Here is a 26,097-nt window from a genome sequence, read left to right as displayed (position 1 = left end):
TAACACCTGATTGAGCTCTCTTTTGTTGCTGCTTAGATTTTGTTTATTTTGGTATCATATTTAACCACTAGTAAAGCTTTTTGTACATCAGAGAATCCAACCAAGCCAGTAAATAACATATACCATGGAAAAACCTAGCTACAGGTTTTTAAAAAACCATCATATTTATGTTGATAGAGAACTCTGTATTTCTCCACAAGGGGGCAGGAAAGTCTGGGCTGTAAATTTAATTTTTCATGAAAGTCTTCATAGGAAGAAGTGTTATATTTGATCTTCTGTGTACACTTTTTAAAATATAAAAAAATTTTCCAGTTTAAAAAACTTCCATGAGTGGATGATTTTTTTATGTTTCTCTTACCTTCTGGGAGCTTACTCTTCAGCTGTGTTTATCCCTTTTTCCTCTAGGTTATCACAGGTTTTAATTACTGGATTAAGTGTTGTGAAGTTACTGTTACCAGTGACCAAGCCAGCTCGTTTTATTTACTCATGATTGTGGACCTTTAATACATGTATAGGAGAAAGGAAAAGACCAGTGTTTCAGTACTGTTTGTGTTAATGACAAAATAAAACCTGTGTCAAAGGAAAACAATCATGTAATAGGTAAGATCAGTCCTAATCATCCATACATATTCGTATATTCTCCTGATAATAAGTTTAATTCTTCACTGCTTCCCACTGGCTCTCCCCTCCCCCCATACTGCTTTTGTACTTTTTGTTATGCAAGCTTTAAATTACACACCATGCTATAAAAGTCACCCAAATCTGTGTTATCAGTAACTGAATGTTTTTCTCTTGAGATCGTAACAGGGTTGGCTTAACACTGTAGGTCTCACTGCATTGAGATAACAACAGGCTATATTGTGAAGGAGACCTCTGACAAATTCAATTTATTTTCATAAAAATACAGTTGGGGAAATACTTGAAAAATTCAGATTTGAGGGTTGCCCCTATACTCCCTCTCCTATACTCCCTCCCCTACTGTTTTAAAGATAAACTGTGTAAAACAGTAAAGCATTAAAGAGTCAATTTTTGTTTAAGGCTGATAACGACTCTCCCCTGTAGGGCATGAAATTAAAATGTGCACATAGAACCAAATGATTCCTTCAGTACCATGTTTTCAGTGGCAGTTGTTCTCTAGAAATAGAGGACAAAAAGGAAGTGAAGTGGAGCCATGCAGGTGGCAAAAGATTGATTCAAAAAGAGGATGTTTATATAGAAAAAATATCGACGGCTACAGACCTCATTGGTTGGCATAGCTTGGTGATAGACACGGCAAAAAGACGTGAGAAAGATGGCATAGGAGTAAATGGGAGCTTGATTTACTTGTGAGATGCAAGTGTAACTAGTATCACTATTTGCATGCCACAAGTATAAGCAACATGGCCACTCACATGCACTATTTTTTTGCGATATGGCTGTTCAGAAACACACAAGTCATTTGGCACCCCTTCCTTTAAGTACCATGGCCGTTTGCAGTGTTAGGAAAGGTTTGCTTGAAAAATCTCTCGTTCCACTCCTAATTGTAAATACAGGTGGATGACATGAGTTTAGGGGGAAAAACTAAAATATTTATCAGTCTTAGCAGTTCATTTCAATCCTGTTGAATGTCTTATGTCTGATTTTCATAGCTTGTCTTCTTTTCAAAACACACAGTGGGGGTTAGCTGTTTTTCTTTAGAAGTAGTATAATGGGTGCATACATGCATATATATGTGTAATTTATATATTTTTTCTCACTTCTAGATTATAACTAATTTTTGCCTGAACTTAACAAGGTAAGTCTTGATTGAAGAGGGATATCATAGCAGTTCTGGTTTCCTTCCAGCAGGCAATCTTTTGTAGAGAGGAAAATGACAAAATTGAGAAACAATCCCATAGTACAATGTGATGAAGAATGTACGAAGCAGACTACCCAAAGGAAGCATGAGGAAAACATCTTATTATAAGACATACATTTAATATGTTTTTCATATTTGGAAAGAGAAGTGAATGTCTGGGAATGTCCTTTGATTCACTGGCCAGAAGGATTTTTGTAACTTTGTGTACCTCTCCCCAGTCCTCAATTCTTTAGATTAGAAATGATTTATTTACAGAAAAAAGAACAGTACTTTGATATGCTATACTAATGTTAAACATTTATGGGGTTTAAAAATATTTATGAATGTGTAAAAGTTATTAAAGCAAATGTGCTTTCGGTTACCTTGTGATCAGGTATAGTATGAGTACAAAAACTGGGAGCTTTTTTGTAAAAGAAAAAGATGAGAAAATACATGTGAGTAGATCTGTAAAGTTTAATTAAGGTACAGGCTTGGGTCTACTTTGTAATTTAAGATACTTATTCTTGTATAATATAGATTTAATATATATTTGTTGAGTCATGATGAATTATAATGTTAAAAACTCCAAAAAATTTTCCTTTTAGCCCTTTATTCCTAGTCACTCAAAAGTATAATAAAAAGTTTTTTAAAATAAAAACTTTCACAATTTGTTCTTTATGAAAAAATGTTGCACTGCTTTATATTGGGCATTAGTTTTAGAGGAAGAGAATTTTTATTTGCTCTGTAAGATTATCCAGGTCTTACTTTTATTGATAAGAAAAATGTTCAATAAATTTAAATAAAATTACACATACAAGTAGGATATAGAGAGAGGCTGTGGAATGTTTCAAGTAAATAAGGAGTACAAGTAAAAGTTTATACTTTCATTAACTCCATTTTTCTAGAGTCCTCTATAGCCTGTACACGGATAAATCCCCTTCTAGCAATGTTAATGGCATACTTAACACAAATCAAGCAAGGTCCTTTTGTTTTTGTTTTTCAGGGAAATCAATGATTCCAAAATTTGTTATTCTAAACTAGCAAGATTTTAAATCCTTCTTAGTTTTCTCTTTGCCTCTGAGGTTTGTAAACATAAAATGGCACTTAAAAAAATACATCCTGGTCTGTATATGATCATCAGAAGAGGGAGTACAGAGGTGTGAGAGACCCTATGCGTGTTGAAGAGATGTCCTCTTCCTGCTTCCCTGGTTCCCACTGTCCAGGTTCCTTTTGTAGCTTCATAGCCAATCAGGACCCAAACAAATTAGAACTTTACAAATATCTCATCACTCTGAGAAAGTTGGAGATGGTTCCAGTATAGGCAAGCATTGTTATTTGTATCTTTGTAATTTTACCACCTTAAATTCTTTCTATTTATGGATCATTGTTGAACCCTCTAGAAAATTTCCATACACATCTGCAACCATCATGGTTACTTAATATATACAGAAAATGATTATTTTCATCTTTTTTCAAAAAAGATTTTATTTATTTGAGAGTGAGAGCGTGAGAGTGAGGGAGAGCATGAGCAGGGGGAGAGGCAGATGGAAAGGCAGATTCTTTGCTAGGCAGGGAGCCTAATGTGGTCTCGATCCCAGGACTCTGGGATCATGACCTGAGCCAAAGGCAGACGCTTAAACTGATTGATCTACCCAGGCAACCCTGATTATTTTCATCTTGATCCCATTATTGAGTCTGCGAGATGAGGCAGGGAGGGCCCATTGTAAAACCGTACAATTTTTTTTAACATAATCTCTGCACCCACAGTCGGGCTTGAACTCATGACTTCAAGATCAGGAGTCGCGTGGTCCACCAATTGAACCTGCTAGGTATCCCAAGACTCTATGGTTTTTTTATGCTTTGCTTTGGTGCAATTTTAGCTATGGTTTTATAAGTATATAAAGAATTGCCATATTTTTTAGTTTATCAAAGAGTTGCAAAAATCCCTCTATATAAAATTTACCCGTTTCTTTTCCTAAGCATTGTATTTTATATTTAGTATAACCATTTTTAATTGTAGTCAGTGACTATCAAAATCTTCAGGGTTTTATACTCGGTGTTAACTGTGGTTTTCCTACCTAGGGAAGTAGAAAATAAAAGTTGTGAGCAGTTAAATTGTTTAAATGGATATACTATAGGTAAGAATTATCCTTAAGAAAATATTTTGTTAGGGAAACCAGGATGGCATGGGTTGTCCCCTTTTCTTTGAAGTACAGGTTTCACATTAGAACCACCAACTCAAGGCTCAGCTATGATCTTCAAATTAAGTTTTTGGGGAATTTGGAGTGAGGCTGTAGTCTTGTCAGGCTTTGTCAAGAGAGAAAAGGGATTTTTTCTCCCAAAAGCTTCTTTTGTATTATCAAGAGACAAGAACCAAGGTCTGAGATGAGGCCAAGTCTGAAAAGATGGGGAAACCCAATGGGTGCCACTAGTGCCAGGACAGACCACAAGTTCCACCAGCTTGTGGAAGACTTGAAGACTTCAGCAAGAGCCACTTGAGTAGGGCCAGGAGGGAAAAGGAGGCATCCCTGTGGAGGCTACAGGGCAGTGAGGGCCCAGAGGACAAGTCAAAGTCTGGCTGTTGAACCCCAAATGTTGTAAAAATAGTACAAAGAATTCATCTATACTGTGTACTTAGAAACACCAATTTACTGCTTATACTTTAGCATTTTTTGTCTTTCTTTACAGAAGTTTTATTAGGTTACCTAATTATCAATATTAGATAACAGTTTTCTGAATCACTTGAGAGTGTGCTTTACAAACTATGCCTCTTTATACCTCAGTCTTTCTATGTATATTTTTCAAGAACAAGGATATCTGACATAATTCTATCAAAATTGGGAAGTTTAATATAGATGCACTCCTTCTGTGTATTCTACTGTGCGTATTTCAATTTCATCATTTATTTCTCCCAGTGGTGTCCTTTTTAGCATTTTATTTTCCATTCTAGGATTCAGTCCAGGATCACTTTTTTTAAAAAAAGATTTTATTTATTTACTTACAGTGAGAGAGCAGGAGCAGAGGGAGGGAGGAGAGAGAAAAAGACTCCCTGCTGAGCACAGAGCCTGACATGGGGCTTGATCCCAGGACCTGAGATCATGACTTGGGCCAAAGTCAGGTGCTCAACTGACTGAGCCACCCAGGTGCCTCTAGGATCAGCTTTTGAATTAAGTTTTCCTGTGAGATGGAGTTATCTTTAATTGACAATTTGCAGTCCAATTTCTCACTGTATAAACACAGCCTCTATTTGTCAGAATAGGAGCTTCAGATCAAGTTGCATTCTTTTTTGTATTTATGTGTAGTACATGTTGATTGTGCTATACATATCTTCTGTATATCTCACTGTCATAGCCTATTAAGTGCCCTAATGAAATTAGGGAATTAGAAGAAATTAGAAGAAAATCAGGGTTATATATTTTAAAATAGTAATAGCTACATTTTTTACATATACCATGTATGTAATATATGCAGTCTTAGTCTTCAAATCCATGATGTAGGCTAAAATCCTTCATGACTCATAAGATCAGGGTTACTTAACTTTTTTTTTTTTAAGATTTTATTTATTTATTCATGAGAGACACACACACACACACACACAGAGAGGGAGAGAGAGAGAGAGAGGCAGAGACACAGGCAGAGGTAGAAGCAGGCTCCATGCAGGGAGCCCGACATGGGACTCCATCCCAGGACTCCAGGACCATGCCCTGGGCTGAAGGCAGGCACTAAACTGCTGAGCCACCAGGGATCCCCAGGTTACTTAGCTATTTTCTGTCTTCCTACCACTTGCTCATGATTCTTCACCCACTCAGATGTTTGTTTACCTTTCTTATGGGTTATGATGTTTTCCATCTCAAAGTCTACCATATACTCTTTGCCTATAATGTTCTTTTCATAATTTTTTGAAGAAGCTTAGCTGTGAAGGGAAGATGAGAGTTAAAAGGGTCAAGGGAGAGTTTCGTTTGTAGTTCTTGTTGCTGATGTTGCAGGTATATTTAACAATAAGCCACATAATTTGAGTGGAGAAGAAAGAGTCAAAAGAGACAGGATGAAGACACAGAGGAGGTAAGGCAGTTGATGGAGGGAGATTCCTAAAGATGATGTTGATGAGATTCTGGATACAGTGAGGAGAAGATTGTACAGCTAGGAAAATTCATTGTTAGACATGTCAGAAGTTGAGGAAATTTGGTTCTGCTAAGTCTCTATTTTTCATTATGTAATAGGAAGCTTAGTCATTTGCTTAGATGCTCAGAGTGAGGAGGCTAGAGAGTAAGGGGAGGATAGAGGATGAGAATGAACGGACCAGATCATAGGTAGGAAGAATTTGGGGACTGAAGATGCCTGCACCCTTATCTAATGCTGGAACTCTGAAAAGTGGCATGATTCTGGGAGTTTCTTCCAAGTGGCTTAGGGTGGGAGCCAAAGAAAGGTTTACTAAGGGCATCTGAGAAAACCTTCTGGAATCCTGGCCTAACAGGGAACGGTTGAGAGTTTTTCTGTGTGGTTAAAGTGGCACAGATATCGTACTCTAGGCTTATGGGAATGAAGAAAAAGCAGCAATGACCAGATGAAGATGAGAACATTGTTAGGATAGCATCCTGATGAATAAAATCAATGATGTGATTGTTTTTTCTCCATGCCCCAGTTCTAACACCCGTAATGGAATGGCGATAAAAATCTGGGCAACACTGATGGATTTTCTTCTGAACCCACATGCCCTTTTAAGAAAATGTAATCGGTTTATGAATAACAAAATATCTTATAAGGCAAACCCTCATTCAGCTATCTTTTAAATGGGAGACACTTCTAAATGTTAGTGTTACAAGGACTGAATTCATTGAGGAATTTCCACTGAGAATTGGAACTGAAAGAGATGTGTGATGAGAGAAATGGAAATCTTTCTCTTATAAGCCTTTGGAATATAAGCCTTTATACTTTCCAATAATTTTCTGCCTGAAGCAATGACATGTCTAATTAATAATAATATTCTATTAAACAGTATGATTAATCTGAGAGATCATTATGCACAAGTAGATTAAAAAAGCAACCTAAATCCCCTTGGTCTGATTTAAGATAAAATAAACCTGAATTTTGTATCCAGAGAGAGGTTTTTTTTTTCTCCTTGTGATATAACTTGAGGGTACATTCTATTTCTATGATTCTTTCGGGGTCTGTTCTTTAGTATCTGATTAACTTAAAGGAGACTTTTGAATAAATAACACCCATTCAGTTGCCCCTAATTTAATTAAAATTTTGCATTAGCTTTTGCATATGAATTTTATTGTTGCAGAATATATCAGTTATATATATTTTTTCTGTTGCTAGATTCATATGGGGCAAAGCTGTTAACATTTTACTAAGAGAAACAAGGATTTGGGAGAATTCAGCAGAGAAGGACCCCACAGGATATTTCAGGGCAAATCCCATGTCTTAAAACTTGGCCTGATTTCTGAGCTGGGGAAGTGCCAGTAGTACTGTTTTATAAGTTAAATAATAGAAAATATCATAAATTGCCTTGCTTTCTCAAAGGGCATGATTTTAGGGAAGTCTGGGAATTGTAGGAGTTGTTCTTTAATTTTTCATTAATCAATGGGAAGGTTTTTGATAAATTTTTCCACTGCCAGGCACTGGAGCATAGCAATTAAAATCTAGGTTTGGTGACTTCTTGGTTATCAGTGTCAGCTTTGCCACTTTATCAGTTATGAGATCTTGAATAAGTTGGTTAATGTCTTAATCCTCAGTTGTTCTCATCTGTAAAATGGCGAAATCTCTAATTTCCTAGGCAGAACTTTTCCAATATGTGTGCCTCTCAGACAGTTGATCCTCTTGGTCACTACAGGCTTCTAGCAGTGGGACAAAGGTTTGTTGGTTTTTGTACGTGCTCAGTGGAGGGTGGCAAAACTGTTTGTGAGAATTGAAAGTGTGTATATGATGAATGTAAGGAAAGCTTCTAGTTATGTGCCTGGAACTTCTCATCCTTGTCCAGTTAAAGCCAGCATCTATTATTACTTAGTGCAGTTGAAAATTCATCAGATTTTCAGATCTGATCTATTTCTGCAGGTTATTTTGTCTTTTATTCACTTGTCTTTAACTGGGGATGTTAACATTACAAAGATTTATCCATCAGGTGAAACCTAGAGCCATATGGTAGCCATCTAACTTTCAAAGCAGTACTTTACAATTTACAAAACATTTCCCATATTGTTACCATTTTAGTATGTGGTAAGTACTGATATTATTATAACATGAAAATGTTAAAATGACATTCAAATGTAAACATACAGACACCCCATCTATAGATTTTTTTCAGTAAAACATACTGCTTACATATTGATACTTATAAATATTGATATGTAATGATTTGTACTGTTGTATTAAAGAACACTGATTGGCGTTGGGGATAGTTCCTATAATTTTTTCCAGTAATTTGCATAGAGATAAAAAAAAGTAAAAAAGGCAAAACCTCTTATAGTATAGATAATGTAAGTGAACTTTTAAAAAGTCTTTTTTCTTATTCCAGTATAGTTAATATACAGTGTTCTATTAGTTTTAGGTGTACAATATAGTGATTTAGCAATTTTTTTCTTTGTTATCATTTTTTTTTTCATCATAATTAAGTATGTTGTTTAGTATGTTAAATAAAGAATGTTGTAATAATAAAGTAATAGAGTATGTTGTAAAGTATGTTAATCCCTATCTCCTATTTCTTGGATTATTCCACCAACTTCCCCTCTGGTAACCATTAGTTTGTTCAGAGTCTGTTTCTTGGTTTGTCTCTCTTTTCCTTTGCTTATTTGTTTTTTAAATTCCATATGTGAGTTATATCATATAGTATTTGTCTTTCTCTGATTTACTTTGCTGAGCATCGTACTCTCTACCTCTATCAATGGTGTCGCAAATGGTAAGATTTCATCGTTTCTTATGGTTGAATAATATTCCACTGTGTATGTATACCACATCTTTACCCACTCATCAGACAGTTGGATTGCTTCTATAGTTTGGCTTTTGTAAATAATGCTGCAATAAGCATTGCGGTGCTTGTATTCCTGCAAATTGGTATTTTTGTATTCTTTGGGTAAATACCTAGTAGTGCAATTGCTGGATCATAGTGGGTCTTTTTTTTAACGTTTTGAGGAAACTCCATACTGTTTGCCACAGTGGCTCCTTTCCCACCAGCAGAAGAGAGTTCCCCTTTCTCCATATCCTTGCCAACATCAGTTGTTTCCTGTGTTGTTTATTTTAGCCATTCTGACACGTGTGAGGTGATATCTCATTGTTATTTTCACTTGTATGTCCCTCATGCTGAATGATGTTGAGAATCTTTTCGTGTGTCTGTTGGCCATTTGGATGTCTTTTTTGGAGAGTATCTGTTCATGATTTCTGTCCATTTTTTAATTGTATTGTTTGTTTTTTGGATGTTGAGTTCCATCAGCTCCTTATATATTTCGGATACTAACCCTTTATCAGATATGTTATTTGCAAATATCTTCTCCCATTCTGTAAGTTGTGTTTTTATTTTGTTGATTGTTTTCTTCTCTATGCAGAAACTTCTTTTTTTTTTAATGTAGTCCCAATAGTTTATTTTGCTTTTATTTCCCTAGTCTCAGGAGACATGTCTAGAAAGATGTTGCCATGGCCAAAATCAGAGAGATTACTGCCTGTGCTCTTTCCAAGTTTATGGTTTCAGAGCTCACATTTAAGTCTCTAATCTATTTTGAATTTATTTTGTGTGTAGTGAAAAAAAGTAGTCCTGTTTCATTATTTTGCACATGGCTGTCCAAGTTTCCCAAGGTAATTTGTTGAAAAGACTGTCTTTTCCCCATTGGATAGCCATTCCTCCTTTGTTGAAGATTAATTGACCATATGACTATGGGTTTATTTCTGGGTTTTCTGTTTTATTCCATTGATTGATGTGTCTATTTTTATGCCAGCACCATACTGTTTTAATTACTATTGCTTTGCAATATAACTTGAAATCTGGAATTGTGATACCTCAGTTGTGTTTTTTTTTTCAAGATGACTGTGGTTATTTGAGGTCTTTTGTGGTTCCAAACAAATTTTAGGATTGTTTGTTCTAATTCTGTGGAAAATGCTGTTGGCATTTGATAGGGATTGTATTAAATTTATGGATTGCTTTGGGTAGTATAGACACTTTAACAATATTTGTTCTTCCAACTCATTTGTATGGAATGTCTTTCCATTTCTTTGCATCCCATCTTGAATTTCTTTCACCAGTGTTTTATAGTTTTCAGAATACAAGTCTTTCACCTCTTTGGTCAGGTTTATGCCTAGATATTTTACTGGTTTTGGTGGAGTCATAAATGGGATTTTTTTTCTTAATTTCACTTTCTGCTTCTTCATTATTAGTGCCTAGGAATGCAGAATATTTCTGTACATTATTTTTTTATCCTGTGACTTTACTGAGCTCATTTGTTAGTTCTAGTAGTTTTTTGGTGGAGTCTTTCAGGTTTTCTATATATAGTGTCATGTCATTGCAAAAAGTGAAAGTTTTGCTTCTTCTTTACCTGTTTGGATGCCTTTTATTTCTTGTTATTATCTGATTGCTGTGGCTAGGACTTAGAATACTATGTTGAATAAAAGTGATGAGAGTATATATCCTTGTCTTGTTCCTGACCCTAAGGGAAAAGCTCTCAGTTTTTCTCCATTGAGTATGTTGAAATGTTGGCTGTGGGCTTTTCATGTAAGGCCTTTATTATGTTGGCCTTTATTATGTTGAGATGTGTGCATTCTAGCTATTTTGTTAAGGGTTAAGGGATGTTGTACTTTTTCATTTTTATACATTACTCTGTGCTTATCATGGTAAGTGTACTCTTTAATCCCCATCACCTTTTTCACCTATCCTCTGACCCACATCCCCTTTGGTAACCATCAGTTTGTTCTCTATAGCTAAGAGTACATTTCTTGGTTTGTTTCTCTTTCTCCCTCTCTCTCTTTTCTTGTTTTTACCTTTGCTTGCGTTTTTTGTTTGTTTGTTTCTTAAATTCCATCCACATGTGAGTGAAATCATATGGTACCTGTCTTTCTGTGGTTGACTTATTTCATTTTATACTCTCCAGCTTCCTCCATGTTGTAAATGGCAAGATTTCATTAGTTTTTATAGCTGAATAATATTCCATTTTGTGTATATACCACATCTTTATCCATTCATCTATCGAAAGGCACCTGGGCTGCTTCCATATAGTGGCTATTGTAAACAATGGTGCAGTAAACATAGGGCATGTATATCCTTCTAAATTAGTGGTTTTGTATTTTTTGGGTAAATACCCAGTAGTGTGGTTACTGGGTCATAGGGTAGTTTTATTTTTCATTTTTTTTGAGGAACCTCCATACTGTTTTCTACAGTGGCTATATCAGTTTGCATTCCCACCAACAGTGCATGTGAGTTCCTTTTTCTCCACATCCTTACCAACACTTGTTTCTTATGTAATGTAAGTGAGCTTGGAAAGTATTGGAAAATGAAAAAAAACTAAATTTGAGATGCTAAGGATTTAAAGATACAAATTTAAAATAGAAAATAGATTTGAAACCAAACTAAATACACTGTCAAGTGGAAGTTACTATTTAGAAGAGAATAGGACAAAGTAAAAACTTATGAAGTATATACTTTTAAAGTGGGTTGTAATTGATGGTAACATTTTCATCACAAATACTTACCTGTCCTTAAAGAGTGCATACATTTGATAGAAGTGCTCTTCATATGAATGTGTATGAGCACACACAAATGGTTTTGGTCTTAAGAGTAAGCAGCTATAATAGAAACTCATCCCATGACAGATGAAGATATAGAGTGCAGAGAAGAGAAGTGATAGGCCCAAGGTCACACAGCTCATTCATGGCAGTTAGAGCTAGAGCCCATGGAACTCTAATGCATTTCCACTCATCACTCCTCCTCTGTGGGTAATTTCAGGAACCCTTGAGAAAGTTAAATGCCTCTTCATTTAGCTAATTGGTTCCAAGAAGGAGGCTTTTGACTTTCTGAAGAATCAGATTCATACCTTTCATTGTATCTCTGCTTTGTGTAGTCCAAGTAGCTCAAGCTTTAAGCCAGGTGGACTTGGGTTTAAAATCTAGCACTGACACTCAGAGCTACCATACTGCACAACTCCAGCGAGTACATTACAAAGTAGTTTACATGAATAGGGCTGAGATTAACAAGAAGCACAAGATGGGTTATAGTCTTATACCTTAATAATTTTTGAGGCATAATGTCAGATGCTGCCTTTTTATTCTGTTTTTTTGTTTGTTTTGTTTTTTAGATTTATTTATTTATTTATTTATGAATGATAGACCCAGAGAGAGAGAGAGGCAGAGACACAGGAGGAGGGAGAAGCAAGCTCCATGCCGGGAGCCCGACGTGGGACTCGATCCCGGGACTCCAGGATTGCGCCCTGGGCCAAAGGCAGGTGCCAAACCACTGAGCCACCCAGGGATCCCCTACCTTTTTATTTTGATGGCTGATACAAATAGACTTGTAGACAAAGGATCATATGTGAAGAGCCATTCTAGAGAAGGACATACATGTGCTTTAAAAGGTCTCATAAATGAACATAATCAAAACCATCCATTATTTGGGAGCTCTGGTAATGGTTACAAGAGCTAGAACAGGGGCTCCCATCTTCTATCAGTCTGCTTTGGAAAGTTCTGGCCCTACAATCCTCCTCCCATGCAAGATCATGGTTGAAGGCCTGGTCACCTCTGTAAAATGATGATAAATAATGAACCTTTGAGAAATTACTCAAGGGGAAGAGGTTGTAGGTTATAGCCCTGTCATCAACAGAGCTACTCTCTGCACAAGAAGAACATCCTTATTCCAGTTCTACTCTCCCATTTGTTTGTGGGATTGGTGAGAACGTCCTTGATTCTAGAATTTCTTGGATTGTACCTCCAGAAAAGAACCTCTGTGATTTGAATCTGGGCCTCAGAGACTGAGAATCAGTGGGAGAGACTGAATTTTTACTTTTGTAATGTTTACGATCTATGGAGCAAATTAATAACATCATTTGATTGTTAGTTTATTCCAAATTAAGAAAATGAATTATTTTCAGTTTTTGAAGAATCATTTACATATGGACAGGATAATTGCATTATAACACAAGCTTGTATTTAAGTTGGGCTTGTATTATTTAGGTTGGTAGTCTAATTTAGGGGTGTCTGTGGTAGGTTATTAAAACAGCCTGCAGTGATTCACACTTGAATTCTCCACATGTGATGTTATAATGTGATGTTGTTCTTCCATCAAGAAATGGAGACTCCTTTACCTCCTTGAATCTGAGCTGAGTCTGTGACCTGCTTTGACTGATAGAATGTGATGGAAGTCATCTGCACTGCCAAGCCTAAGTCTTAACAGCTTCTGTAGGGCTAGAGAGGGAGCCAGTCCATTAGGTAAAGAAATATAGGCTATCCTGCTCGAGAAAGGCCACATGGAGCAGCCTCAGGCAACAGTCAGCACCCAGGGTCCAGATAGTGAGTAAGGCAATCTTGAATCCTACAGTCCCAGCAAAGACTCTGCTTTTCTGAGTCCTACCTAGATTCTTGGCCTACAGATTTGTAAGTCTCTCAGTATGTGGATGCAAAGTCAGGGGCTGAATGAGATCGTGTGGTGGGTGGGTACTGTCAATAGATAAGAGATCCCTGAGACTCTCCCACAATAAAATGGTGGCTGTTTTAAGCCAGTGAGCTTTGAAGTGGTTTATATGCAGCAATAGATAATTGCAATCTAGCTGTTAATCAGAATCATCATAAGAGCTTTCATAAAAAACATTCCTGGGGCAGCCTGGGTGGCTCAGCGGTTTAGCGCGCCTTCCACTCAGGGGGTGATCCTGGAGACCCGGGATCGGGTCCCATGTCAGGCTCCCTTGCATGGAGCCTGCTTCTCCCTCTGCCTGTGTCTCTGCCTCTCTCTGTCTCTCTCTGTGTCTCTCATGAATAAATAAAATCTTTAAAGAAAACCAGATTCCTGGGTCCCATCTCCAGAGAGATTGTTTAGAAGGTCTGCTGGGGGGCAGCCCCGGTGGCGCAGCGGTTTAGCGCCACCTAAAGCCCGGGGTGTGATCCTGGAGACCCAGGATCGAGTTCCATGTGGGGCTTTCTGCATGGAGCCTGCTTCTCCCTCTGCCTGTGTCTCTGCCTCTCTCTCGCTCTCTCTGAATGAATAAATAAATAAATCTTAAAAAAAAAATACTTAGAAGGCCTGCTGGGGAGGGAGTCATCCCAAGCATCTGTAATTTCTCCCTGTGCAACGGTCATTTGGAAAAACTTCAAATCAATAGAGAAGTTGAAAGAATAGCACAGCACACATCGAACCAAACTTCTCTTAGATTTACTGATTGTTTAATTTTACCACATTTGTTTCAGCCATCAATTAGTCAATCTGTCTATCCTATGCATTTCTTTTTTCTAAAATCATTTGAAACTAAGAAATGTCATGTTATTTCATTTTTAAATACTTGAGGATTTATTGCCTAGGAAAAGAACATTTCTTATATGACATTACCATTCTCATGTCCAAGACAATTAATACTGATTCAACAATGGAGGGGGGCACTGGAAGGGATGAGCACTGGGTGTTATATGTTGGCAAATTGAACTCCAATAAAAAAAATAGACAAAAAAACCAATGTCATTTAATATATAATCTATATTCATATTTCATAAATATGGCAATGTGCTTTACAGTTTTTTTTTAATATTAAATGCCTACTCCTATCAAAGAAACCCCACTTCTTAGATTCTGGATCATATCTCTTGCCTTAAGGCTTCTTTTCCTTGCATCATCATTTTTTGCCTCTTTCCAGGATTGTTACTATCATCACATAAATTCATGCTCTGACATCACCCTTCCCTTAACTTCACATGTCCCCACTCCTAACTCACCTATAGCCCCATCTTTTGGCTTTTACAACAAAATTTAAATCCTTTAAGTTGCTGACACTGGCTCTTTCTACTTCATTATGTCTTACTCTCTTCTCAAAACATTCCTAGGTCTTTTGCCCTCTCAACTCCACAGAAACTCTGGTTTTAAGGTCACCAACAATCTTTTCTTCCAATACAGGGCTCATGTCTATGCCCTCGTATTCCTTGACTTTTCAGATGCTTTTTCCATACCTGATCACTGCCTCCTCAAATGTCGTTTCTTCCTTTGGCTTTTGTGTCAACATATTCTCCTGGTTTCCCTTCTATCTCTGTGGCTGGGGCTTCTTGTTCTCTTTGGCTCACCTTGGTCTCCCTTTCTGACTGACCTCTGGGTGTGGGAGTCTCAAGGCTCTTTTATCTATTGATAGTACTTCCTCCTATTGCCATGTGATCTCATTCAGCTCCTTGACTTTGCATCTACATACTGAGAGATACTGCCAAATTCATAACTAGCCCTGACCTCTACTGTGAGTTCCAGTCTCCTATGTGCAACTGCTTAATTGATATGTCTGCTTAAATGTCTTAAGAGGCATCTCAAATCTAACATGCCCCAGTTTTTGATTTCCCCTTGTCCACTTTGCCTCTGCCTCTTAGTCTTCCCCATTTCAGTTGCTTGAACCACTCAGTCTCTAAAGCCAAAGCCTAGGAGTCAAAGTTGATTACCTTGCAGAGCCCCCCCTTAGCACCACCTATCAACTCCACCTGTAAGAGGGACCCTGAGTGCCCATCTTTTCTCACTTGCCCTGCCTTTGTGGTCCAAGTCCCCATTATCTCCAGTGTAGATCACTTCAAGAGCCTTCAAGCTGGCCTCTCTGATTTCTTTATTCCCTCATCTATTTTCCTGTTGATTTTCTTTTGGGGGGTGGGGGGGTCATTCCTCTGCTTTAAAAATGCAAAATTTCCCATTACAATTGAATGGAATGAAACTCTTTACTGGCCTATAAATCCTATGTAATCTGGCCCTGCATGGCTATCTCTGAGATGGCATCTTTTTAATTTTTTTCCTCAGGTTTTTATTTAAATTCTAGTTAGTTAATGTACAGTGTAATATTAGTTTCAGGTGTACAGTTTGGTGATCCAACACTTCTATACAACACCCAGTGCTCATCACAAGTATACTCCTTTATCCCCAGGAGACTGCATCTTGATCACCCCACCATAGCTGTCTTTACCTTATCTTTGCTCCTTAAACCTTCCCGGTTTTATTTTCTTCATGGGACTTACATATCCTAATAGTACTTGCTCATTTGTTGACTGGTGTTCCACTTATCATCCTCTTTAAGTTTATGGAGTTGTATTCTTTTGTGATTTGTTCGTTGTCTCCAGTATGTAGAATAGTACCTGGCACTTATTTGGTAGTAAATAACTCTTGAAATAATGAATGAATAGGTGAATGATGGCAACATTAGAAATCTGGGATTCATTCTACACTCCTCTCATGCTCTTGCTTTCTAATCAGTATCCAAGTGCTGTAAATTTTGTACTGTTAATTTTCCTGAAATCCCTCCCCTTTCCTCACTCCACCACCCCTGCCTTGGGTTATGTCATCAGCTCCCAAATGGTGTCTAAATCTCTGCTCAAAGGCTGACTTCTGAATACAACTTTTTCTTTTCCTACAGTAGGAACTAGTCCTTCCTTTAGCCATAGGACCTTTAAGACTTTATCACACTTATTTCTTACTGTGTTTATCTCCTTTTACTTTATTGTAATCCCTCTCTAGGGAGAGACTACATCTTTCTGTTTTTGTTTTTGTTTTTCGGACCTAGCATAGTGCCTGGCATGCAGTAGATGTTCAATAAATGTTTGAAAGAGAGTGATTGAATACAAATATATGAGCCTGGCTCAGTGGGGCCATATAAAAACAACTATAGCAAAACATAGACATAAAATTTAGATGTTGAACTTTAGACTTTAAAATGCATTTTAAAATCAAGTCCATCTATTACAATTAAATGATGATTGTTAAACCTACTTTTGTGATTACTATGCTTTCTATCCCACTATCTTTAGTTCTAGCCTTTAATGTTTTTTTTGTGTGTGTGTGTGTGTGATAATTTTTACATAAAAATAAATCTGCTATCCCTACATTTTTCTTATAGAGAATAACTTAGGGCAAAGAACCCCATGATATACTCAAGTTTTAGAAAATCTTTTTTTTTTTTTTTTTTTTTTTTTTTTGCCCTTTGTATCTTTTGGTGTCTTTTAAATATGCTTCACATATCTAGAACAATTTAGGGAAACGATGAATAAAACTATTCACATATCCTAGGACCCTAATCTAACCTTAGGTGGTTTGAATTTCATTCTTATTTTTGCTACAATACTCACTCCATGTGTATCTTTTGTGTTCCTAAATATTGAAATCAGAATGTCTATGTCCATACTGGTTAAGAAAATATAGGAACCTGTAACTTTATAGTATTTCCAGACAATGAATATACAGTATGTTTTGCATGTAATTTTTATCTCCTTCCATCAAGTGTAACAATATGTTGAATTTGCCATGGGCCTTTAAAGCTTCAATGTTGTGAAGAGCTCTGCATGAAATTTTAAAGAGACTGGACCTTTCATCTTCACAGCAGCGGGGCACCGCACTATAGGGACAAGAAAGGGAGAAAGAGAGACAGAACATTTCTGAAGCAATAGCAAAAAAATAACAGCAGAAGCAATTATTTCATCAAAGGTTGATTTTTTTTATCCCCCCCCCCCTTTTTTTTTTCAAATTTCTTAGCTGGAGATTGTCTGCCTTATTGCCTTCATCTCCTGGTGTATGTTTAATTTGCAGGTTTTACATGGTCAAAATGGGGAAAATTTCATAGATGAAAAGATGTTTATTTTAGAAGGTGATGTTATTGATAATAGCATTTAAGTGTCTTTGCAAGGGATCTGTGTATTAGGTGTGATGCAAAGAACTAAATTTGGCATTCCCTAGAGTTCTTAGTCTGTTGATCTCCTTGGGGATGTGAGTAATGCAGATTATTTTCTTTCCTACTTTGCTTTCTCCTTTTTCTCCCACAAACATTAGCACAAACTTTGACTGCTCTGGGAATGTAAGAGAATTTTTTGTCTTCCTTTCTGTGGCTAGGATCAATAATGCTTTCTTCTTATTTGGGGTGGAATGGGGCACTCCTGGCTGTGGTTTCATTGTGTCAGTACCAGTTCTTATGGTACATCATTCTGCTGCCAGTGAGGATAACCAAAGTGGGCCACCATCTTCTTTACTATGATCTTAAGAAATCATCATAGTGAAATGCCTGGGCTTCCCCAAGGGCAGGATCCAACCCCCTCACTCAAATGAAGCTCCAGAGAGCTGTGTTTTTGGAGTTGGGAGGATCATGTCTCCCTCCAGGTATTAAACTTGGTATTTTCTCTTTTCTGCTATTGATTTGGTTTTAGTCTCAGATGACCTGCTCAAACTCCTCTTTTTCTGTTTTTTTTTTTTTTTTTTTTTTTTCTCTTTTTCTGTTTTATCTTCTCTAGGATATTGAGAAGATTAAGTATTTGCTTGGGCTTTGAGGTCTTTGGAGGAAACCCCTTTCTGCCATATCAGTTTCCTGTTGGTGTTTTAACAAATTACTACTAACCTAGTGGCTTAAAAAAGTCACAAATTTATGTTCTTAGAGTTCTGGAGGTCAGAAGTATGAAATGAGTCTTATGGGGCTAATGGTGTTGGCAGGGCTGTGTTCCTTCTGGAGGCTTCTGAAGGGAATCTCTTTCCTTGTGTTTTCCAGCTTGTAGAGACTCGGTGTTCTTTAGCTCACGGCCCCTTCCTCCATCTTCAAAGCACATCACTCCAATATCTGCTTCCATCATCCTGTTTCATTCTGGAGATTTTTTACTTAATCACATCTGTCAAAACTCCATTACCATGAAAGGTAACATATTCACAGGTTCATGGACGTCTTGAGGAGGGGAGTTATTCACCCTACCCTCCTCCAACATTATACTGCATAAAATTCCTATAATCCTCATCTGGCTTCTTTCCATTTGTGAATGCTCCATCCTCAAGTGCGACAGTTATGAACTTACTGCACAAGAGAGAGAAGTTTAGTTATCCTCTTCTCTACAGTTCCTCTTAAGTGTCAAAACAGTGATCAGCTTTAGGAAAGCAAACTTCTTTCAGGGATGGCTCCCTAGGTAATTGGGAATGTTTTTTCCTTATTTTTAAGAAGACTGTGGATGGAGTCTGACGAAGCAGAATTTTAGGGGCCACTGCTTTAGTTTCAGCCTGATGTATGGAGGAACAAAATAGGTTAGAATCTCAGCTATTCTAAACTTGAGTAGAGATAATGCTTAAATTTACTAAATATCTCTTGTCATTTTTTGGGCAATCCCCTCTCTGACCAACTTGAAACTTCTAGTTTCAAGAAGATCTCTCCCTTCTTTGTCAAATATAATCACTGTAACCTCTGTGTTCCCATAGCACTTTTACATACCTCTATTGTAACCCTGTTCTTAGGATTGTAATTATTGGTCTGTGTTTCTGAACAAATGGACTAGTTTAGGGGTAGGAATCCTGCCTTATTGTCTACCTTCTTATTCTACTACTGTGGTGCTTGGCACAGAATAAGCTCTTAGCAGATATTTTTCTGCATGAGTGAATTACTAAACAGCCCTATGGAGTGAGGCCCAAACCTAAGAAAATCACAAAATCTCCTTTAATTCCCCTATCTCCCCTGTTTACACTCCTTATTTTGCGCTTGCTTCATGCCTTCCCTCTGTTGGACTGCTTTCTCTTCTCCAAACCACTTTCTATTTCATCTTCAAATCTTTGTTCCCACTGTGATAATATATAAACTGACAATTGTGGAGACTACTCTGTGCTAGCCTCAATACAAAGCACTTGACAGAAATTTAATCCTCACAGTACTCTCATGTGATTGTCATTTCACTTATATCAATTGAGATGCTTAGAGAGGTTATGTAATCCCTGAGACCACACAGCTAGTAAGGAGTAGCTCTGGGGTTTGAACTCAGTGGCTCAGCTCCAGAGTCCATATTGATAATTCCCACCGCCTCCTGATAAGGGCTTCCATTCAAAAAGAATTGCTTAGTATTTCCAAAAAGCTCTCCATTCCCTTTGTCTCCATCATAATGTCTAAAAAATGCACATCTATTTAGGATTGAAGTTGGAGTTTAGATATGAGGGCTTTTCTACAGTGTAAGTCACATTCTTGGGCGAATACTGGATAGAACCACCCTGGAAAACTCCTTGGGATCCATTGCCAACAACATATCTCAATCAACCATAGCCATGAATGCCTGCAAATTGATTTCCAAAGAAACAATAGACATTACTTCATGAAACCACATCTACCATCTCTTCCTTCTATGTCACTGGTGTTCAGATTTTTTTGTGTGTAAAGCAGTGGGACCCATTCTTCAAAAAAAAAAAAAAATCTCATGTAGACCTCCCCAATATATAAAACAGATAAAAGTGTCCATGAATTTTCTATCAGTGTGGTCTCCCAGAGTTGTTTCATAAATCCATTCCTTAAGCACACAGTACTCTTTGCTGCAACTTCTTTCTCTCACTCCACTTGCCCCAGTTTTTATATGTATTATCTGTGGGTCTGTGGGGAGAATCCAGTTGACCTATGTTTATAATAGATTTGTGGTATATATTCTTCAACAACGCCTTATGTGAATTCAAAGCAGGCCTAAAAACAGCAAAAGATGGTAGAAATATACCATTGGGTTTCCAAATACGGAGGAAAAAGAGCTCACTGAGGACCCATGGAGGACCTGTTTGTTTTTTAAGAAGTCTCCAGTGGTGATGTTACCTTGATGAATCTACAGTCCAGGCCCTGGCCTTTATCTTGACAGGCTGAAAATGATTTCTTGTGTAAATTTTGTGGCTTGGTTGGCCTGATACTTGAACCAAATGGATCCCTTGGATGGGAGTCATTGTTGCTCAGGAAGTATTCGAATATGCACCATTATCACCTATGCTGATCTGAAACTCTTGATTCTTTGCTTCTGTGGCTCAGCAATGCCTTTTTAAATTGACACATTTTATCCTTAGCTATACTGATACATACAGCAAGGATACAATCAAGTATTGCTGACCCAGAGGACTTTCTGCCCCTTTATGGGAGAGAGCATAGCTAAGTTAAGAACACAGGTGTTAAATTAAGTAAACAGTGCTGAATTCAAATCCTTGGCACTGCCTCATATAAACTATGTGACCCTTGCTAATTTTGTTAACCTTTCCAAACTCATTTTACCTGCCATATATTACAAACAACTAGGGGTTGGAGCACCTGGGCGGCTCAGTTGGCTAAGTGTCTGCCTTCAGCTCAGCTCATGATCCTGGAGTCCTGGAATTAAGCCCCAGATAGGGCTCCTTACTCAGTGGGGACTCTGCTTCTCCCTCTGCCCCTCACCCCACTTATATGCTCTCTTTCAAGTAAATAAATAAAATATTAAAAAAAAAAAAAACCAAACAGAAAAAAAGCCAACTAAGAGTTGTGAAGATTAACTGAGATACAGTGTGTGAAAGTCCTTGCTGCTTGGCAGAGGAGATTGCTTGGTGATTGGTAACTGCTAACTTTGTTAGTATTTCAGGTGGCCTCTCTTCTCTCCCCTCTGATCCAGTTTGTATTGATGTGCATGTTTAACTTTCAGAGGTTCCATCTTGTTTCTTTTAATTCCAGATTCCAGGAGGTTGCTCTGTGTGGTTCCAAGAGGCGAAACACAGGGTCCCTAGTGCAGCTAACTGCTCATTATCTCCTCTGCCATTGAGACAGTCATGTTACGAGGACACCCAGTGCTAGTTTCTGCTCCCATCTGTGTGCAGTGCCAACCACTCCACTGCTTTGAACCAGGGTGAAAGTGGAAGCTTCCTCCATGAAGGCACAGCTCTTTCTCTGGCTCCTATGTGACTTCACCTATACTCTGCCCCTTTCTGCTACTCAGGTATGTGTACTATAAATGCATTATACACCAATCACATAAATCAGTGCTTCTGGGAGGTTCAAATGATGCATAAGTAAGTAAATTGTCTTTCTTCACTCTCACAACCATACTCATTGTAGCTTTCCTTTTTTTAAGATTTTATTTATTTATTTTGAGAGAGAGAGAACATGAGCAAAGGGGAGGGGAAAGGGAGAAGCTGACTCTCTGATGAGCCAGATGCAGGGCTCAATCCCACAACCCTGAGATCATTACCTGAGCCGAAGGCAGATTGCATAACTGACTGAGCCACCCAGGCACGCCTAATTGTGGCTTTTTAATGTATATCATTCTAGCCACCTTTCTATACATTTATGTACTTATTATTTTAAAAAATGGTATCATGTTATTCTTTGGCAACCTGCCTTTTAAACTTAAAATTTCTTCATCTTTTCATGTTAGTGCATAGATATATGTCAGGTTCTCCTAAATTTTTGTGTACTTTCCATAGATGGGAGAATCAAAACTTCCTAGAGAGTATTGATGATTATTTAGCTTTCAAGTTTTTTTAATACTAAAAAGAAGGTTTCAGTGAAATTTTTGGTTCAAAAGACATGTGCCCCATTAACATTTTGATAGATATTGCCCAACTGTACTCTTAAAAGCTGTAACACTTTATACTCCTATCAAGAATGTGTAAGAAGGCCTATTTCCCTATACAGTCACTGATACTAGATCTTATTTAATATTATTAACTTTTGATGATTTGATGGTTAAGCATCTCTTTAATTTACATTTCCTGATTATCTTTGAGATTAAGCATTTTTCACAGGTTTATTTTCCTTTGTACTTCTGAATATACCAATTTATATCTTTTTCTCAGTTTTATTTTGGGTTGTTCATCTTTTTCTATTGCTTTGTGGGAGCTCTTTGTATACTATGGATTTTAGCTCTTGATTAAATACATCATAACTGTTTTCTCTAGTCATAGTCTTGTTTTTGTATATTTTGCTATCTGTAGAAATAGTAAACTTTATCTAGTTTTTGTTTTCTTTCTATGAAATTTTTTGTATTTGTAAGATAATGTGAAAATTTAAAAATTACTCAATCTTTTTTTGTGGTGAAATAGGCTAATAATACTGACATGTTACAAATAAGGGAAGTATAGTTTATGGAATTTAAGATCTTACAAACCTCAGCTATTTTCAAATCAACCCAACAAGTATTTATTTAATACCTACTATGTGTTTAGTGTATTGGAAAATAAAAAAATAAATGTATAACATGGTTTCTGCCTTCAGGGCACTTGTATGTGAATCACAAATACTTGGCTATACCTTAGAAAATCATATTGGCCATTATTTAGCTAAGCACTAAACTTTGCTAAAGAAAAAAATGGTATTAAAAGGAATGAGATCGGAGGGTGTTTGGTTGGCTCAGTTGATTAAGTGTCTGCTGTCAGCTCAGGTCCTGGGATCCAGCCTTGAGTCCCTGAGTCCCAGGTCAGGCTTCCTGCTTAGTGAGGAGTATTGTTTTCTCTCCTCTTCCTCTGCCCCTCCTCCTGCTTGGGGTTTCTCTCTCTCTCTCTCTCTCTCTCAAATAAATAAAATCTTTAAAAACTAAAAGGAACTAGGTCAAAGCAACTGGGTGGCGTAGTTGCTTAAGTATCCAACTCTTGATTTTAGCTCAAGTCATGATCTCAGGGTAGTGAGATCAGGCTCTGCACTGGGCTCTGTACTCAGTGGGGAGTTGCTTCTCTCTCTCTCTCTCTCCCTTAGCCCCTCCCTGGGCTCATGCGCCCCTCCCTCAAGTAAATAAATAAATCTTCAAAAAAAAAAAAAGAAACTAGGTAAACACCTAGCACCTGGTAAAGGCTATAGACATAGTGGGGAAACTTGAAATGGAGCGTAGAGTCTGGGAAGATTTAGTTATGAGGTTATAGTACCTTTATGAGTATCTATTTCTGCATAACAACCCCAAAACTTCATGGCTTAAAAAATACCTATTTATTTAAGTTCACAATATTGCAGGTTGACAGTGTTGGTTGGGTTAAACTGGACCCTTCTGGTATAGAGTAAGCTTAGCTAATCCTGGCTGGGCTTGCTTATGGTGTATAGTCAGCTGATAGATTGCCTGGGCTTACTGGTTTATGATGGTCACATTTTTTTTTTAAGATTTTATTTATTTATTCATGAGAGAGAGAGAGAGAGAGAGAGGCAGAGACACAGGCAGAGGGAGAAGCAAGCTCCATGCAGGAGCCTGACATGGGACTCAATCCCAGGTCTCCAGGATCATGCCCTGGGCTGGAGGTGGCACCAAACTGCTGGGTCATTGGGGCTCTCCCTGATGGCCACATTTGAAATAGCCAGGATGACTGGATCTGTTTACCACATGGGCTCTCAATCTTTAATAGGCTAGTTTGTGTCTGTTCCCATAGTGAATACAGTTTGAGGATAGAAGCTGCAAGGCCTTTTAAGGCCTAGCTCAGGATTAGTATATAGCCATTTTTGTGTATTTTATGGGTCTAAGCTATAAGACCATTCCAGATTCAAGGGGTCAAAAAGTATACTGTGCCTCTTGATGGAAGGTACTAAAATATTGTGGCCATTTTCACAGTCTACTGCAGAGCTCCAATTGAGACTTCTCTTTGATGAGTGATTTAATCCTTATTATGTGTGATGATCATGCTCAAAATCTCTGATAAGGTCAGCTAGAAATACAATTAGCAATAGAGTAGAAGTCTGAATATGAATGACTTTTTTTTTTTTCCTTGGCCAAACTTGTATTGGCTTTTTAGGGAAACTTTCTTAACTTTCTTTCATCTTGTTAAAATGAAATGATGAGGAATGGTAATCCTAGATTTCTAGACTGGCTGAAGTGATCTATGATAATTTTGCCCCCTGATTTTCCCTTTTAAAAAAGTACTGGTAGAGTGAAGGAGCGGTATTTAGTTGGGCAATGAATGCCATGGTCACAAATACAAAGCATTAACTAAAAAACTACACATGATATTTCTGTAATTTGGAAGAGCCAGTTTCTAGTCTTGATTTCTCGTATTCATCTCTGTTTTCAAATTACTTAACCTTGTAATTTCTGGTTTAAAAAATTCGTTTAAGTGCTCTTATTTGGTCTTGTAGAAACAGTGTGGCAGTTAGATCAATTCTTGTGTTTACTATTTGGAGGTAAGGGGAAGTGGCCAATAATTCCTTTCTCTAAGCTTCTCTCCCTTTTAGTGATAATGGTAGCTACTTGGTTCAGGCATAGCCAAATTCGACTGCTGGTTCATGTCTTGTTTATCAAATAATGGTCTCTTGGCCAAACCTTTAACTCAGAATGAAACATGAGTGATACGACGGTGTAACCTAAAATACTGTATATAAAGATGGTACTTTAAAAAGACTCAAGGTTATTCTCCATTGTTTGTAGTTCTTCCTTTCTTAAGCAGACACACCTTGTGATTTCTGTATATTTACACATAAAAGCCCAATATCTCTCTGATACTTGCACCTGAACAAAATGATGCTAGTTAAAATAAATCTGCTATTCAATAGAGGAATGGTATATCATGGTGAAGTTGTCCTGAATGCTAGAGCTAGAATCTTATTTGAATTAGAAGGATATCTGCTAATTTAAGGTGCCCCACAGAGACATATAGGGCTAGAGCTTTCAGCAGTCCATACTATCGTTATTGAGAGACATATTTATATCTTCCAGACTAGTAATTAATCACTCAGTGGGGTTTTTCTTTGAGGGGATGTCATGTGCTCATAGAGTATCTTTTTGTACTTCCAGGAACCACAAAGCATGGGCACAATTAAAATGCTGATTTAATTTATTATATTGAGGCATGGAATGAGAATGTTTAAATGATGTTGACAGGGCCAGAATTTCAGAACCACCTTTTTAAAAATAGAAAACAAATGCCTATCCCCTAAATTAAATTATATTAATAACATGTTTCTGTAAGTTGCTTGGAAGCAAAATAAAGCTCTTGACATTAATTAAAATTTGAAGATGTATCATTTATTGTTAATGTGCAGCCTTTGTTAGGGGAAATACATTTCAACAGGATCTATTTATGAAAATTAAATGGGGGAAAATTGCCTATTGAGCAAATGTCGCTTAATAAGGCTGGTTTTCTTAGAAATGCGAATTCTTAAGTAACTAAAATGTTTTAATATGCCAATAATGGTTTCTATTTTTGATCCTCTCAAATTGTCTTTGTTACTTGAATTTAGATATTTCCACACAGAATTCTATTGTCAGGGGGCTTGTAAACTCTAAAAACTAAGATGGCTTTCATATATTTTGGGGGTGTTGGGTAACATGTATTTGCAAAGAAAATTTCATCTGAAATTGATGTGGTTAGATACTTGGACCTCCTCAAAAAATCTCAGCAGGACCAGAAGCCAAAGGGTCCCATTAGCAGCCTGTAACTAGCTCTCCTCTAATGAATG

At 37.3% G+C, this 26,097-nt stretch overlaps 1 long non-coding RNA gene across 1 annotated transcript in view; it reads left to right on the top strand.

The window, feature by feature from the left end:
* The window catches only part of LOC111096049, a 114,590-nt gene that overhangs the window by 36,716 nt on the left and 51,777 nt on the right, over positions 1-26,097 (top strand). Inside the window, exons 3-5 of the long non-coding RNA XR_005360199.1 lie at positions 406-600; positions 1,743-1,774; positions 21,403-21,664. This is a non-coding gene — a long non-coding RNA (uncharacterized LOC111096049). The remainder of the gene's footprint in view (positions 1-405; positions 601-1,742; positions 1,775-21,402; positions 21,665-26,097) is intronic.

This window comes from Canis lupus, chromosome 5, assembly GCF_011100685.1.
Source record: "Canis lupus familiaris isolate Mischka breed German Shepherd chromosome 5, alternate assembly UU_Cfam_GSD_1.0, whole genome shotgun sequence".
NCBI classification, from domain to species: Eukaryota; Metazoa; Chordata; class Mammalia; order Carnivora; family Canidae; genus Canis; species Canis lupus.
The sequence above is the reverse complement of the archived record's forward strand: the minus strand, read 5'-3'. Positions and strand labels throughout refer to the sequence as shown.